The following is a 16,818-nucleotide window of genomic DNA, read 5'->3' as shown; positions in this document are numbered from 1 at the left end:
CTCCCCCTAGAAATAATTGAAAACTAATCTAAAATATATATATATTTTTTTCAAAGTGTGTAGAATGGAGTTTACTTTCTAAAAAACTAAGTTGTTACAAAATTTGATGAACGAGCTAAAATCTATAGCCCAATTAGTACATGGTAGTTTTTGACAAAAAATGAACATACATTCAAAATAAATTATAGATAAAAGGCTTTAAATAGTTTAAATTAAAAATAAATTATATGGTTAGATAGCTAACACAAAGACCTATAATACCATGTAACTTGATCTTATCGATGCCCAACCATGAGGAATCTTGATGGAGAGCACAGAAAAAAATCAATCATTTTTTGTATGTTTACTATAAAACACATCTCAAACCTATTTATAAACTCCAAACTTTTGGGTTGGATCTCCAAGGAAAAACCAAGCCTTAGGCTTGGTTTTCATGAAAAGCTTTCAATAGTGTGCATGCACTATTAAAACCATTTGAATTCTCAATAGCGCGTGCGTGCTATAGGGTGCATGCACTATTTAGACCTAAATTGCAATGCAAGAGCAAGAGAGAACTGGGGGTGGGGGAATGGCTATGTGTGTGTGTGTGTGAGAAAGAGATAGAGATAAAGTAGGGGATGAGAGAGGGGAGAGAGTTGTAATGCCCCACCAAGGGATCCAAAGAATTACACTAAAATTTCACTAAGTTTGCCAAACAATTTTTTTTAAACATGAAAGTAAAACCATTCATAACAGTTGCGAAAGCAATAGTAACATCCAACTAATAGTAAACATAACATACTTAACAGATTACATTCTTTAAAAATCCCTTAACGTTGTATCACATCTAAATTAACTATCCATCTAATATCACATCCTTATGAAATAACAATGATACATCCAATGTTCATAAATTACATTTTTAGATTGCTCAATCATCCACCATACATATGACAGGGTATGAAAAACTTAAAAGAACATACATCTATGTAAATAAACTACATCATCATAATAACTCTAATCCATGATGCATTAACATAAATGAAACCACATATCATACATGATACATCATCACAAAAGATATAAACATCCATCACAAAATATAACCATATATCACAAACATAAATAACTAAGTGCACAGTTCCTCCCAATCGTAAATAGCATCATTAAACCATTGTGGATCCTAGCCATCCCTCCGTGCGTAACATTTCAAAGCACTGAAGAGATCATCGGTATTATCATAGTAGGAATGTCACTCCTAAAAACATCCTACTAACATACAAAGTAAAGCATAATAAATCATCAACTAACATATGCAAATCATCAATGCAAGAAACATACCAACAGATACATCCATCATAAGGTATATCATCTATCATAATGCTCCAAGATCATAATGAAGATAAATACCAACCAAGAAAGCATCAGCCACGGTGTCTCGAACGGATCTCAAATGATAAGAGTGAAAAATACACTACCACCCGACTGCGTGGAACCTAAGTGGTCCACTCCCACTGTGCTGAGGAGATAATCTCAAGTCTCAAATAGGATATCAATTCACAAAGCAAAAATCTCTAATAGTCCAAGAATCTTAAAAGTATACTAACTCAAAGGTTTCATCACACACAAAATCGACATCTAATTCCCAGAGGCACAACAATGACATGTAAGAAAACTACTATGCAAGCAGGAAAGTGTCATCGCATTTATCATGTACAAGTTACCCTGACAGTTAGTTAAACTCCATGAGTCCATACTGATCTCATGCATCCACTAGTATCCTCTCATACTGACGAGACATACTACAGAATGCAAGGTCACAACCATGCGTTCTCACTACTCCCATCCTAGCCTGTACAAGCACTCGAGGCATGGGCGAGAACCAAAACAATTATCTTTTTAGGTTCATTTAATCCCTATTTAGTGTGTAAATGTTATCACTTATTAACCAAACTTACAATGAGTTACCTTGGTAGCCATTTAGGGCTCCGACCCCCATTGCAAGCCACTTCCCGATACTACAAGTAGATTACCTACCCTAAGCTCATGGAATCATAAATCACCACAATCCTGTACAAGCGACTGTAAAGAAAATTCAAAAGATAATCCATAAAAAGAATCATTAAATATCCACAATATAAGCATCAAATATCCACAATAAGAATAAATCACCAAGATAAGAATCATCAAATCTCCATGAGCATCTAGAAAAGCATCCATAGAAAATCATGACCACAACAGTTCTCTATTGGCAACTGAAGGCATCACTGATAATTATAAGTATTCATTGGTTCTCAACAACCAAAATATATCTCAAAATAAATCACCATATCCATTGGTTCTCAACAAGCAACCAAGAATATCTCGAAATCATACTGATCGAAGACTCCAAAATGGTTGAGTCAAACATGTCACAACATGACATCATCAAAAAATAAATTCACATTTCAGTCCCATCATGACGACTAGAAAATAATTCAAGGATAACTGATCGATGACTCAAAAATGATTAGCTCAAGTGTCTCATACACATACATCTCAGCTTCACACATGAAGACTGATGAACAAATACAAACATTTCATAGAGCATATGATCACATTACCATGGTTGGGTTTATAAAGATCGAGACCAAATAAGATCAACATACCATCACATCTCATAACCCCCGAGCCTCTGGTAACAACCTAAGACTGGTCAACACTAGTCAACCCAAAAACCCAAAACAAGAAGCATAGAAAATACACGATGCAAACACATGTTTTGATTTTTCTATATTACATAGTTGAATCTAGTTTTTTATTTGCAAGTATACTTCAAGTGTATAGGATTTATCATTTGACTTACACGTCAACCCGTTTGTTCCCCGAAAGCATTATCCTTCCATTATTAAGAATTACATTCTAAGAATAACTTAAGGATAAATATTCACTAAACTGATCATCATTGACCTTTAATTAAATTGTTCTCTATATTTAACCATGATCCATATTCTAATTGATTAACCTTTCAACTTTTTTAGAATCATTATTCATTATATTATAAGAGGACCAATTATCATTCTTCGAATAAGAGATCATAACTTCATTAGAATGATCAATTAATATTGGTTCAAAATCTTTGACCTTTTATCATTCTAATAATTCTCAATTATATATTACTAAATCTTCACCATTAAAATATCTAAAGTCGTTATTCAAGTCATAAGAATAAGACCTATCAACTTGATATCAATATTTCTACAATCTCATTAAAAGAATTATATCAATTAAATCTCTATTACATAACTTAATTATTAATTAAATCCAATTAGCTCTGGTTAATTGATTTAATTAATAATTTCACAACCAAACCATCAACCCAATGAGTATTAGTTGACTAACAATAGTTTGTACGTCAAAGTCAACTTCAATCCAATACACAAATATTAATATTTTAATAATAATAATATTAACAAGTTATTTTGGAAATCTTATCCATAATGACTACATTCATCTTTCTTAACGATTTCGTATTAATGATAGTCATTTCAAGTTAAAACTCTATCGCATAATATAATTATATTGACAACTCAATGAATATCAATTGATTAAAATCAATTATAATCCAACTCCAAAAATTATTATCTTTTACAAAACTTCAATTAATAAATAATCTCCACTAGATTAACTCTAATCAAATTTGTTGATATCTATTTAAACCATTATTTATTAATAGTTTGCTAGTCCTTACAAACATTAATAAATAATGAACTCCTCAAACTATAAATACTCAATCTATAGAATCCTTCCATAAATTCATTAGTTAATATTTGGCTAACTCTTAACTCTATTAAGGTATTCAAATGTATTAACCAATAACATAATAATTCAGTCTTAATCTAATATCATTCAGAGTTTCTAAATTTAAATCAACATAATATAAATTATCATCTTACAATTATTTAATCAATATTAAAATCAACCATTAGACTCTATTTTCTAATTTTTTTAATAATATTTTATTTATATAAACGTTGTTTGAAAAAGATCCCTATCACAAATCAATAAGACTCATTGTAGATTTTAACATGAATAATCTCCAAATTCTTAACATTATCATCTTCATTAAACAACTCTAAATTTTTTTAATATATATTAAATAGTATTCAATATACATTATAAAAAGTCCACTATATAAACTATATTAAAATATCTTTTCTTTTAATTTTCTCTCATTTAAAAATCTATTTACTTAGATTGACTAATAATTAATTACACTTCTTCTACTATTAACTAATTTTAATTAAATTTGATTAGATTAGATAATAAACCATATAAAACTAATGCATATTAATAAGATTCTACTAAGGGAAGATTGCAATAATATCTTTAATTCATTCCATGCTTTGATATATTATTTTTGTGAGGTTTAAGCATAAAGAACTCTTGGTTATGGGAAATGGAGAAATATCTGTCTTAGAATAAAACAGTCCCAGTAAGAGGGCCATATCTCCCTAATGAACCGTTGGATCGAGCTAAAATTGAAATATGTTGGAAAAGGCCAAGTTGCACCAATTTTGACTGGAGCGATCGAATAAATTAGATCACGATAAAAAGTTATGAATGACTGAGTTCGGGTCTATCCAAGAGGCAGCGATAGGACAATTTGTGATGAATTAAGAATTTCTCCTAAAAGGTAATTGTTCTCTAAATTTACCCATTCATCCATCTAATAGGTTTGTCTGTACACATATGAAAATATAATTTGATAGAAAGATTACATCTAACCATTCAAATTTTCAACTTAGAATTTTTATTTTAATTTCAAATCTTGTCTATCTAATTTCATAGTATAAATTCGAACCCAAACTCGATTCATATCTAATTATTTCTCCTTAATTGGATCTAGGGTTTTTTTATTGTTTTCTTTGCAACCAAATAAAACATATCTAGATTCCAATTTCTAATTGTAGATTCAATCACAAGGAGTATTTAGACACGATGAAGACAGGAAGAGAAATAGTACAAATAGAATATGAGATTATCATGAGTGCACCTGGACACTGATACTAATTTGCCATGCCTCAGAAGTCCATAGAAAATCCCTTCCTTCTCCAACTTTCGCAATTCCTCCAAGATCCATGCCAATAGAATCCTCCAAGTGACTAGAAGTGCTAGAAGAAGCATAGAAGCATATAGAAGCATATGAGCATGTAAAAATATATGAGCATGAAAGAGCATATGAGCATGAAGAAGAATATGAGCATGTAAGCTTGAAGCTTCCATTTTTAGCTTGTAGCTTCCATTAAGCTTGTCCAAACACACTAGGAGAGCCTCTATTCAAAGGCCTCTAAGATGCATCTAGAGTGTCTCTAGAAACAACTAGAAGATAAGCATGACAACCAAGCATGAGTCTTCTCCAACCTTCTAGATGAGTCTTAAGGTTGTAGACACCATGTGCTCAAATAAAATGCTAACTCCTAAGTGTAGACAACTTGTGCATTCTTAGAGTGCAAACTTCTGTGTTGTCTACATGACAACTCTCGAGAATTTGCCAACTCCTATGTGCACAATAATTAATATAATATTTACTTTACTCTTTCAAATTTAATTTATTTATTTATTAAATCTCATGCACTTACTTTAATAATTTCACTTTTCAATCTTAATATATTTATATTTTAGTCACATGAAATCTAGAATCTTTTAATAATTTTAAAATATATTTTCCACTTTTAAATTTTATTTTCCAAAACTTAATTGCTAAAATATTTATTAGCTTTAATAATAATATTATTTAGTCATTTATTTAAAAATGAGCTCCAAATATATTATTATTAAAATAAATGTTGTCACATTCCAAATTTAAACTTTAAACTTTTATTTTTAAATTTAATTATTTTATTTAATTAATTTTCCAATTAATTAAATAAAATAAATATTAAATACCATATTATTTTTTCATTAATTAAACCATTAATTAAATCTTTTAATTAGGCTTAATCAATAGAAAATACATCAAAGACTCACAAGGTAAAAATATGAAAACCCATCATAGCTAAAATACACACAAAATCAAACCAAGGGTTAACATCATGAATTATGTCATCCGACGTATTTAGAGGGTACTCAACTCAGATACTTGTCCTAATTTTTCAATTAGGACAAATGGCTTAAAGGGTTGGGATTTGGACTTGAGAATTTATCTCCCCTCTCTTATCATTGAGATAATGTGATAGGGTACACTCATCCTGGCAATTCAGGGAAGTCGATACCCGGTACCTACAACCTGCATAAAAACCATGCATGTACAAACACAATATATACTAAACTAAATAGGCAATGGCAGGAAGTGGTGCATCGTGTAGATCCTGACTAGTAGGTGACTACGACTCCCTTCCTTAACCACATTAGACACGCCATACAAAAGCAAACACGCAAAGCAAACACGCACACCATACACACGCAAGTATGGGGTCAGATCCATAAGAAAACACATATGATAATAAATCATCTTACTAATCATCATTAATAACTGCAAACACTGAAAATAATCATCATGCATACATGAAATGTAAAGTCTAAGTAATCTCATCACATAATAAACTGAATCCATAGCACAATATCTGATAATCTCAAAAGAATGCTACTAACCAACAACATAAAACTAGCTCTAAAAGAGTTTAACAATGATAACAAAAATGCGAACTAGGGGCAGGCACTACAGAGTATAGGATGGGAGAGAGGGAGTGAGAAAAAGTAGGGATGGTAGAGAGAGTACGAGATGGGAGAGAGGGAGTGAGAAAGAGTAGGGATGACAGAGAGAGTATGGGATGGGAGAGAGAGTAAGTGTGAGAGAGTAGGGGTGGCAGAGAGAGTATAAGATGGGAGAGAGAGGAATTGTGAGAGAGAGTAGGGGTGGCAAAGAGAGAGTACGAGATAGGGGAGAGAGATTGAAAGTAGGGGATGGGAGAGAGAGGAAGTGTGAGAGAGAGTAGGGGTGGCAAAGAGAGAGTACAAGATGGGGGAGAGAGATTGAAAGTAGGGGATGGGAGAGAGAGGAAGTGTAAGAGAGAGTATAGGTTGGGAGAGAGAGATTGAGAGTAGGGGATGGGGGAGAGAGAGAGTAGGTAGTGGGAGACAGAGTGGGAGAGGGAGAGCAAGAGAGAGGAGGATGGGAGTGCATGTGTGTGAAAGAGAGAGAGAGTAGGGAATGGGAGAGGGGGGAGATAGAGTAGCTCAAGAGAGAGAAAGGGATGGGAGAGAGAGAGTAGGTGATGGAAGAGGGAGTGGGAGAGAAGGAGAGAGGGGGGATGGAAATGTGTGTAAAAGAGAAAGAGAGAGAGAGAGAGTAGGGGCTAGCAGAGAGAGTATAGAGAGGGAGAGAGTGAGAGCGAGATAGAGAGAGTGAGAGTGAGAGAGAGTGTGAGAGTGAGAGTGAGAGAGAGAGAGAGAGTAGGCAGTGGAGAGGGAGTGGGAGAGGGAGAGGGAGTGAGAGAAAAAGTGGGGGATGGGAGAGGAGAGAGGGGGGATGGGTGTGTGTGTGTGAAAGAGAGAGAGTAGGGAATGAGAGAGGGGAGAGAGAGATAGAGAGAGTAGGGGATGGGAGAGAAAGAGAGTAGGTAATGGTAGAGGGAGTGGGAGAGGGAGAGGGGGGGATGGGATGTGTGTAAGAGAGAAAGTAGGGGTGGCAGAGAGAGTGAGAGTAGGGGAGGCAAAGAGAGTGAGAGTAGGGGATGGGAGAGAGAGGGAGAGAGTGAGAGAGAGATATAGTAGGTGGTGGGAGAGGGAGTGGGAGGGAGAGAGAGGGGGAATGGAAGTGTGTAAGAGAGATAGAGTAGGGGATGGGAGAGAGTAGGCAGTGGGAGAGGGAGTGCGAGAGAGAGAGAGAGAGAGAGAGAGAGAGAGAGAGAGAGAGAGAGAGAGGGAAGGGGAATGTGTATAAGAGAGATAGAGTAGGGGATGGAAGAGACTATGAGAGTTTGAGAGAGAGTAGGGGGTGGTAGAGAGAGCTCGTATGGGATGGGAGAGAGAGAGAGAGAGAGAGAGAGAGAGAGAGAGAGAGAGAGAGAGAGAGAGAGAGAGAGAGAGTAGGGGATGTAAGAAAGAGAGTGAGAGTAGGGGATAAGAGAGAGAAAATAGAGAGGGAGAGAGTACTTGAGAGAGAGAGAGATAGTAGGCAGTGCAAGAGGGAGTGGGAGAGGGAGAGAGAGGGAGAGGGGGGATGGGAGTGTGTGTGACAAATCTAGAGAGTAGGGGATGGGAGAGGAGAGAGAGAGAGGGGGGATGGGAGTGTGTGTGTGTCTGTGAAAGAGAGAGTAGGGGATGGGAGAGGGGAGAGAGAGAGTAGGGGATGGGGGAGAGAGAGTAGGCAGTGGGAGAGGGGGTGGGAGAGAGAGAAAGAGAGGGGTAATGGGAATGTGTGTAAGAGAGACAGAGTAGGGGATGTGAGAGAGTGTGAGAGTGTGAGAGCGATTAGGTGGTGGTAGAGAGAGCTCATATGAGATGGAAGAGAGAGAGAGTGAGATTAGGGGATGGGAGAACATGAGAGAGTAGGGGATGGGGAGAGAGAGAGTAGAGAGGGGGAGAGAGAAATTGAGAGAGAGATAGTAGGTGGTAGGAGATGGAGTGGGAGAGGGAGAGGGAGAGAGATAGGGGGAATAGGAGTGTGTGTGATAGATCTAGAGAGTAGGGGATGGGAGAGAAGAGAGTGAGGGGATAAGAGTGTGTGTGTCTATGAAAGAGAGAGAGTAGGTGATGGGAGAGAGGAGAGAGAGAGAGTAGGGGATGGAGGATAGAGAGTAGGCAATGGGAGAGGGAGAGAGTGAGAGTAAAGGATGGGAGAGAGTGTGAGAGAGAGTAGGGGATGGGAGAGAGTGTGAGAGAGAGTAGGGAGAGGGAGATAGAGAGAGGGGGATGGGAGTGTGTGTGTGTGTGTCTATGAAAGAGAGAGAGTAGGGGATGGGAGAGAGTGTGAGAGAGAGTGGGGGTGATAGAGAGAGAAAACAGGATGGGAGAGATAGAGTGAAGGGATGGGAGAGAGAAAGAGAGAGAGTAGGGGGTGGCAAAGAGAGAGTATAGGATGGGAGAGACATAGTGAAAGGATGGGAGAGAGTGAGAGAGAGAGTAGGGGGTGGTAGAGAGAGAGAGTACGGGATGGGAGAGATAGAGTGAAAGGATGGGAGAGAGTGTGTGAGAGAGTACAGGATGGGAGAGAGTGTGAGAGAGAGTTGGGAATGGGAGAGAGAGAGAGTAAGAGTAGGGGATGGGAGAGAGAGAGTAGAGAGGGAGAGAGAGAACTTGAGAGAGAGATAGTAGGTAGTAGGAGAGGGAGTGGGAGAGGAGAGAGGGATGGGAGTGCATGTGAGAGATCTAGAGAGTAAGGGATGGGAGAGGGGAGAGAGAGAGGGGGATGAGAGTGTATTTGTAAAAGAGAGAGTTTAGGGGATGGGAGAGGGGAGAGAGAGAGTAGCCCGAGAGAGAGAGAAAGAGAGAGAGAGAGAGTAGCGGATGGGAGAGAGAGACTAGGTGGTGGGAGAGGGAGTGGGAGAGGCAGAGAGGGGGGTATGGGAGTGTGTGAAAGAGAGAGTAGGGGATGGGAGAGAGTGTGAGAGAGAGTAGGAGGTGGCAGAGAGAGAGAATGGGATGGGAGAGAGAGAGTGAGAGTAGGGGATGGAAGAGAGTGAGAGAGAGAGAGAGTAGGGGATGGGAGAGAGTGTGAGAGAGAGTAGGGAGATAAAGAGAGGGGGATTGTGTGTAACAAATCTAGAGAGTAGGGGATGGGAGAGAAGAGAGAGGGGGGATGGGAGAGAAGAGAGAGGGGGGATGGGAGTGTGTGTGTGTGTCTATGAAAGAGAGAGAGTAGGGGATGGGAGAGAGTGTGAGAGTGTGTGAGAGAGTAGGGGGTGGTAGAGAGAGAGTATGGGATGGGAGAGACAGAGTGAAAGGATGGGAAAGAGTGCGAGAGAGAGTAGGAGGTGGTAGAGAGAGAGAGTATAGGATGTGAGAGACAGAGTGAAAGGATGGGAGAGAGTGTGAGAGAGAAGTGTTAGGTATATTACAGTAGCAGATATTATCTTTGTTAAGGGAAGTGTTAGGTATATCACAGTAATGGATTTCTTTCCAGGGTATTTGATCCTTTCATGACTACCTTGGAAACAAGTCAAGCTATCAAGCAGTGCCTCTTAAACTTTGTGAGATCGATCTTGACTGATAAAGTTTATTGCCAATCAATATTGTATTGAAAATTCAAACTAATTAGGTATTGAATTAAACTTGATAAACAAATGACAGAGAAGGAAAACTTTAAACATGAACAAGATCATAAATCATATGACAATGACATATTGGAAATGATTAACTTATGCTTAAATAGTGATAAAGTTTATTGTTAATCAATATTCTATCAAAGTTTCAAACAGATTAGGTATTGAATTTAATGTCATACATGAACAAACATATAACATAAAATGATAACCAATAATGTCACATGTACATTAACAAATACATAATATATTATGATAACCAATAATGTCATATATGAACAAACATATCATATATTAACCAATAATGTCATAAGTCAAATAATGTCATACATCAAATAAATGTCATACATCAAATATAAAATGTCATATATACATCAAATGTGTATCGAATATGTCCACTGATGTCAATATCTATACATGTCTATCAACTATATCTTTTCCTTCCCATGAGGGGAAGGAAACAAATCTCTCGAGGTCTTTTGTTGTCGTGTGAAGGGAGACGGTGGAGATGATGGGGTTTTCCTAACATGCTCGCTCATCCTCTTGTTGAGGCTCTTCTCTAACTCAAGCTAATACAAAAAAAGTAGATATGAATCAATATTTATTATATGTTGAAATCAAATATATGTACACACAAAATTAATTATTTTCTTACCACCATCAAATAGTTGCTTTGTAAGTCCACCTCAAAGGCTTGTGGATGATTAGGCATGACGAGACCCTACAAAAATTCAATCAATATAATCACTTATAAATAACATTAGAAATTTTGATACTAAATATTATAAACAACAACTAAAACCAAGAAAATTCTTTCATACTCCAGTCAATGGCTGTGAGCTAGCCATAGCTGCAGCTACTCCATGATCGATGAACTGTCGGAGATGAGTAGTGTTTAACGTCATGAGCTGCATGTCATACAATACATGTTACATGTAACATGAAATATGAAAAAAATATAATCAAATGAATTAAATTAACATGAAACAAATGTACCTATACGTAGCTTGTAAGATGTCTATGCTCCAAGTCCGTAGTAAATGTTGACGGTCCTGTAGAGAATTGATGCACATGCATAATTTTTTTTTGTCAATCCTTAATATGATTACTTAATAAATATATGTATTAATTTAAATGATTAAATTGATACATACCTCTAGACTTGTGGATGGGACAAAAAATGGGGTGGGAGGATTGCTGCTAGGCCCACCAACACTCTAACCCTGAATTTTGAACAATGTCAATAGATGCTAATTAATTAATCATTCACTATACATATGAAATGTGATCAAATTAGTAAATTATAATTGTAATTTACCTGTGTGTCAATGCCAACTATGTCATTTAGGAACTGATCATTGATGAGCCCATCATCCTCACCATCTCTAGCATGAGTGCCAAATGTGCATAAGGATCCACATGAAGTGCACATGTGACTGCGATCCACAGAAGGCTCCCCCTCAACTAATGGGCTTGTGGAATGGATGAGGGTCTGCGTCAAAGTATTAATGGTCCCTAGAGTGTTAGCCTCTACATGTTCCTTCACAACTAAAGGAATAGTCACATGCTCGCACTATGGCTTGACCACAGGTGCCCTAACTACATTAGGGTCACGATGTGCTCCCAGACTCTCAAATGATGACCCCCCACCTCTACCCTAGGAGTCTAATATATCAAAATAATTGGGGATCTCCCCAAGGAAAAACTCACAATACAATTTCTTCAAAAAATACATGGAGACCTCGTGATTCTTGCAAGAAGGGGCATCAAAAACCATCCACCATCTATCCCAAAAATTATTTCTAAGAGCATCGTGTATGCACCAATGGATGGGGAACTGTTTAGTACCCTCTCTAACATTATTTTTCTCACCAAGATTTCTAAATAATGCACATATTCTACCTTTTAGTATTTTTTTTTTTTTTAACATCTTTATATGACAATTTATTTGCATAAAATTTTTTTTGTTCATCCCTCTTAACCCACCAAATATCTAACTGACTACTAACTAAGGCTATTTGGGTCTTAATGGATTCGAGGGATGATGCCAATTGAGTCCTCATTGGATTTGTTTGTCCAGATTCTTTCAACCAACCAATGAGGCCTTCTAATTCAGTTTTGCCTCTTTCTATTTCATTTATTATTTTTTTTTGTGTCCCAGGCGAAGGTCTTACAATTGGTTTAGGTTGCGGAATTTTTTGTTCTTCTTGGGGAGGGTTTTGGTTTTGAGGTTCTTGAGGATTTTGAGGTTCTTGTGGATTTTCCAGTTGATTATTGACATTTCCTAATAAAAAATCAATTGAAATCTAAATAAAAATTATAAAAACTCTACAAAAAAATATAAAAAAACTACAAAAAAAAATGAAAAACATATCAAAAAATGCAAAATGAAGTTTAGATCACATACAGTGTGGGTGTGGGCATACTTGTGATCTTGAATTTCACTGGCTAGGAGTCATATTGGCAAGGTGGGTGGTGAAAAGTTTTTTTTTATGCAACTCGCGTACACATTGTTGTTGGAAGAAGCTAAAAAATTGAGATAAAATAAATGGGTTACGGGTATGCAACCCATTTATAAATTTTTAAAAAAAAAGTGCGTATGCACTATAGCACGTACACACTATAGCGTATACATGCTATGGCTTGGGTTACTCAAGCTATAGCACATATGCGCTATTCAAAAATGGAAAAAAAAAGGTTGTAACCTTTTTGGCACCACAACTCGGTGCATATACCCTCTAATGGTGTTCTAGCTCTTCTAAAATTTCCAAAATTAAAGGGAAGCCTATGTTGCTTACCCAAAATGCAAGCCTCATGCTTGCCATATGAATTTACTATGGTTGGAAAACCGTCTACCATTCTTTTCTTGGACAACAAATTTAAACCAGCTTAACCAAGATGTCCATACCTGAGATGCCAAAGCTTGGAGGGGTTTTCAATCACATTCCTAAGAGATGATTATTGATGTATTGCTATACATACATCCTTGGGAGGTGCAGCACTGACTTGAGAAGAGAAAAATGTCTCTATCCTCAAGGGGAACATCTAGTTCTTTGTCATTTGAATTGCTACAAATAATCTATTGCTCCCATCCATCTCATGAATGACACACTTGTCATTTTCCATCAGCACCTTGTATCCAGTTTGAACGAGTTGTCCAACACTCATTAAGTTGTACTTTATACTGAGGGTAAAATATACAAATTCTATATCTCCTTCTTCTCACCTTGGTTGGTGTGAAGACCATGATAGATCCTTTGCCCACTATGAGAATGGTTCCATTATTTCCCATCTTAATTTTAGACTTAAAATTCTTATCAATGAATGAAAAAAACTTTCATTACCACTCCTGTGGTTTCTATAATTGCTATCTAGGTACCATACCTCAGGGCTTCTTTCTTCACCAATGTTGCACATGATAAAGGTTGTGGGATTATTTTCATTTCTCATGTTCACATCAACCACATTTGCATTATGCTTTGACTGATCACCCTGCTTTTTTCTAGCATTCACTATCATAATACCCATACTTATGACAATAGTAGAATTCAACATTGATCTTTTTAGAGTTGTAATTCTTCTTACCTCCTCTAGAGCTATTTTGAGAGGTGCTTGCTCCTTCTTGGTTGCTTGCTCGTCCTAAGCTTTCTACCCAAAAATTCCTTTGACCAATCCTTCCATGACCTCTACTTCTTGAGACTCTATTGAAGCCATTTCTTCCACTCCCCTGCCTCTTGAATTCTCTTGAACCTTGAAAGACTATTCTTGAGAAGTTATTACTGAATGGTTAATTTGGTGCTCATGGGTTTGAAGAGTCCCCATCAACTCATCAATGGCCAATGTGGTGAGGTTCTTTGCTTCCTCAATGGTCATCACAAAGTTGTCATATTTTTGAGGTAAAATCCTCAATATTTTTTTCCATAATTATCTGCTCTTCATAATCTTCTCCATTTGATTTGAGCTGGTTTATCAAATTGAAGATTTGTGAGCTCAACTCTACAATATGTTCATTGTACTTCATCTGAAGGTTCTCAAATTTCTTTCTAATGATCTGTAGCTTCACTAATCGGACCTTATCAATCCCCTTGAAATTCATCTATAGGATATCCCATGCTTCCTTTGAGTAATTTGTTGTTGCAATCTTGGGAAAGACTATCTTTGTCATTGCTGCCTCAGTCAGACTTAATGTTTTCACATCCTTTCTCCTTGAATCCTTCAATTGAGTCTTCTATGGGTTTGTGACTCGGGCAATATACAATGCTGGGACTATAATATCATTGAATCCATTGATTACAAACTCCCACAAATCATTGGCTAACATTATGGTTTTCATTTTCTTTGCCCATGTATCATAATTCTGTCCATTAAAGGATGGTGGCTACTACCATATCTTTCCTGCATCTCTTGCCATGTCAAATATACCTAGAAAAAAAATGCCCTAACTCACTATGGATGTGGGGCCTCAAAGCTCTAATACCATGTGAAAAATATATGACCTTAAAAATTTTGCTTAGCAACCAAGATGTTGAGTGATAGATTTACTTGGCACAAGAGGGTGCCGAGTGACAGGGAGATGGTGCCAAGTTACTCAACACACAAAAAAGCTAAGTGAGCTCGACAAAAAAAAGGGCAACTTAGAACAGAGTATACCGAGTGAGCTTGGTCACCATAGCAAGGTGGAGCTTGGCACAAATGATGCCGAGCGAGCTTGATCAACAAAAGGGACCGAGTGAACTTGGTAAAGATTGCAGATAGAGACTTGGTGGACTTAGTAAAAAAAATAGTCTTTCACAAACTAAGTGATCTATTAACAGACATCATGTTTGAACATTTCCACCATTAAAATGCAGAGAGGTTAAAGATGAAACTTTCAAATATGAACTTCTCAAATATAAAATACCATGCAATGAAGAATAAAGAGGAGACAACAAAGATTTGTATGCCTACTTGCTTGCTTTCTATTCAACTAGGTTAAACTATTACAAAAAATGGGAGCATTTGGCTTCAACTAGAAAAATACTAAAAAAATTTCAAACTAATAAAACTTTAAACCAAAACTTATAGTTCTAATGGCTGTATACAATGACACCTGGAGCAACCACTGCTTTATAGGAAAAATCAATATGAACTTACAAAATGACAAGGAGATTCAACATGTGCTACTACAAACACTGAAAGTGGACCTTCTTCACTTCCTTTGATCTTTGTTCTGAATATTCTTCCTCTGCTCTAATTTGATGATCTTCTTCTTTTCTCTGCACTCTGCTATGCTCCTCTTATCTCTCTAACTTTTTTTTTCCCAAATAAATCAAATTCATTCCTTTTGTCTTACTACAAAATGTTTTCCCTCTCATTTGGATTTCAAACTCACCTATCGAGTTAATGAGGGCTAGGCTAGTAGGCGGTCATTTGGCTCCAAGGGCAACTGACCAACCATATTAAATTTCTGACAACAAATGCAAGCTATTCGTAGCCAAGACCCACTAGTTTCTTGTAGAAGTGACCACTGAGAAACAATAATAGTTTATGGAAGCAACAACATTGTGCTTCTTCTATGTTTATATAATCCTGGCTAATGCTTGTGTAATTTAAATTTAATTCTTTCTTTGATTCATTTGCATATATGGTTATGTAGGTTCACTTTTAAGTGTTTATTTTCTAATACAATCTATTTATTTTTTATTTTTTCCAAAACAAAGTATTAGAACTGGATAAACTAAAAATGAGTAGATAGTCTTAGAAAATAAACTATACATAATGAATATTGATTAAAATTAAAAATAGAAGTTAATGTCTGCTACAAGAAACCATAAAATTAAATTCTATTATATTATTAAAATTTAAAAATTAATTATAACAAAAATAATAATCTATTGTTGACTGGTTATCTTGAAAACATTTCACATTCAATAGTAAACTATAGTCAGTTTTACTCAATTTATATAATCAAATTTTGCATCCTTCATTTTCTTTTTTCTGTTTTGAGGTATACACGAACTGAAAGTTATTCTAAATCAACCAAATTTTGCAGCCTTTGGCAGGTTTTCTTTTCTCTATTTTGAGATATAAACGAACTTAAAATTATTCTAAATCAACCAAATTTTGAGCCTTTGCCAGGTTTTCTTTATTCTGTTTTGAGGTATAAATTATTATAAATCAACCAGTATTGAAAATTTAGTTGATTATTTAATTTTGTGCTCAATCATTATTGGAAAAGTTGATTGATAATAGTTTCATTTGTGACTCAACCACTATTGGAAAAACTGATTGGCATGGGAAAAATAAGGAATTTCTTTTTATATATTTTAAAAATACAAGAAAAGAAATTACAATGCAATAGAAATATAAATACAATAAATGTAAATGAAAAAAAAGTCAAAACTCTTTTTTCTTTAAAAAATTTCTATTTCATCTAAGATGCATAATATCACAATCTCATTTATGCAATAAAAAGAACTACATTATTTACTGAGCTAGCATGCAGCTCCCTTTTGAAGGACTCAAATATGAACTGAGCTAGCATGCAGCTCACTTTTAAAGGACTCAAATATGAGTACTGAATGAAATCTAAAATTTTAACAGTATATATATGGTG

The sequence above is a fragment of the Cupressus sempervirens genome, chromosome 10 (assembly GCF_028749045.1).
Source record: "Cupressus sempervirens isolate cs-2001-9-10 chromosome 10, ASM2874904v1, whole genome shotgun sequence".
NCBI lineage: Eukaryota > Viridiplantae > Streptophyta > Pinopsida > Cupressales > Cupressaceae > Cupressus > Cupressus sempervirens.
This window is presented reverse-complemented; position numbering follows the sequence as displayed.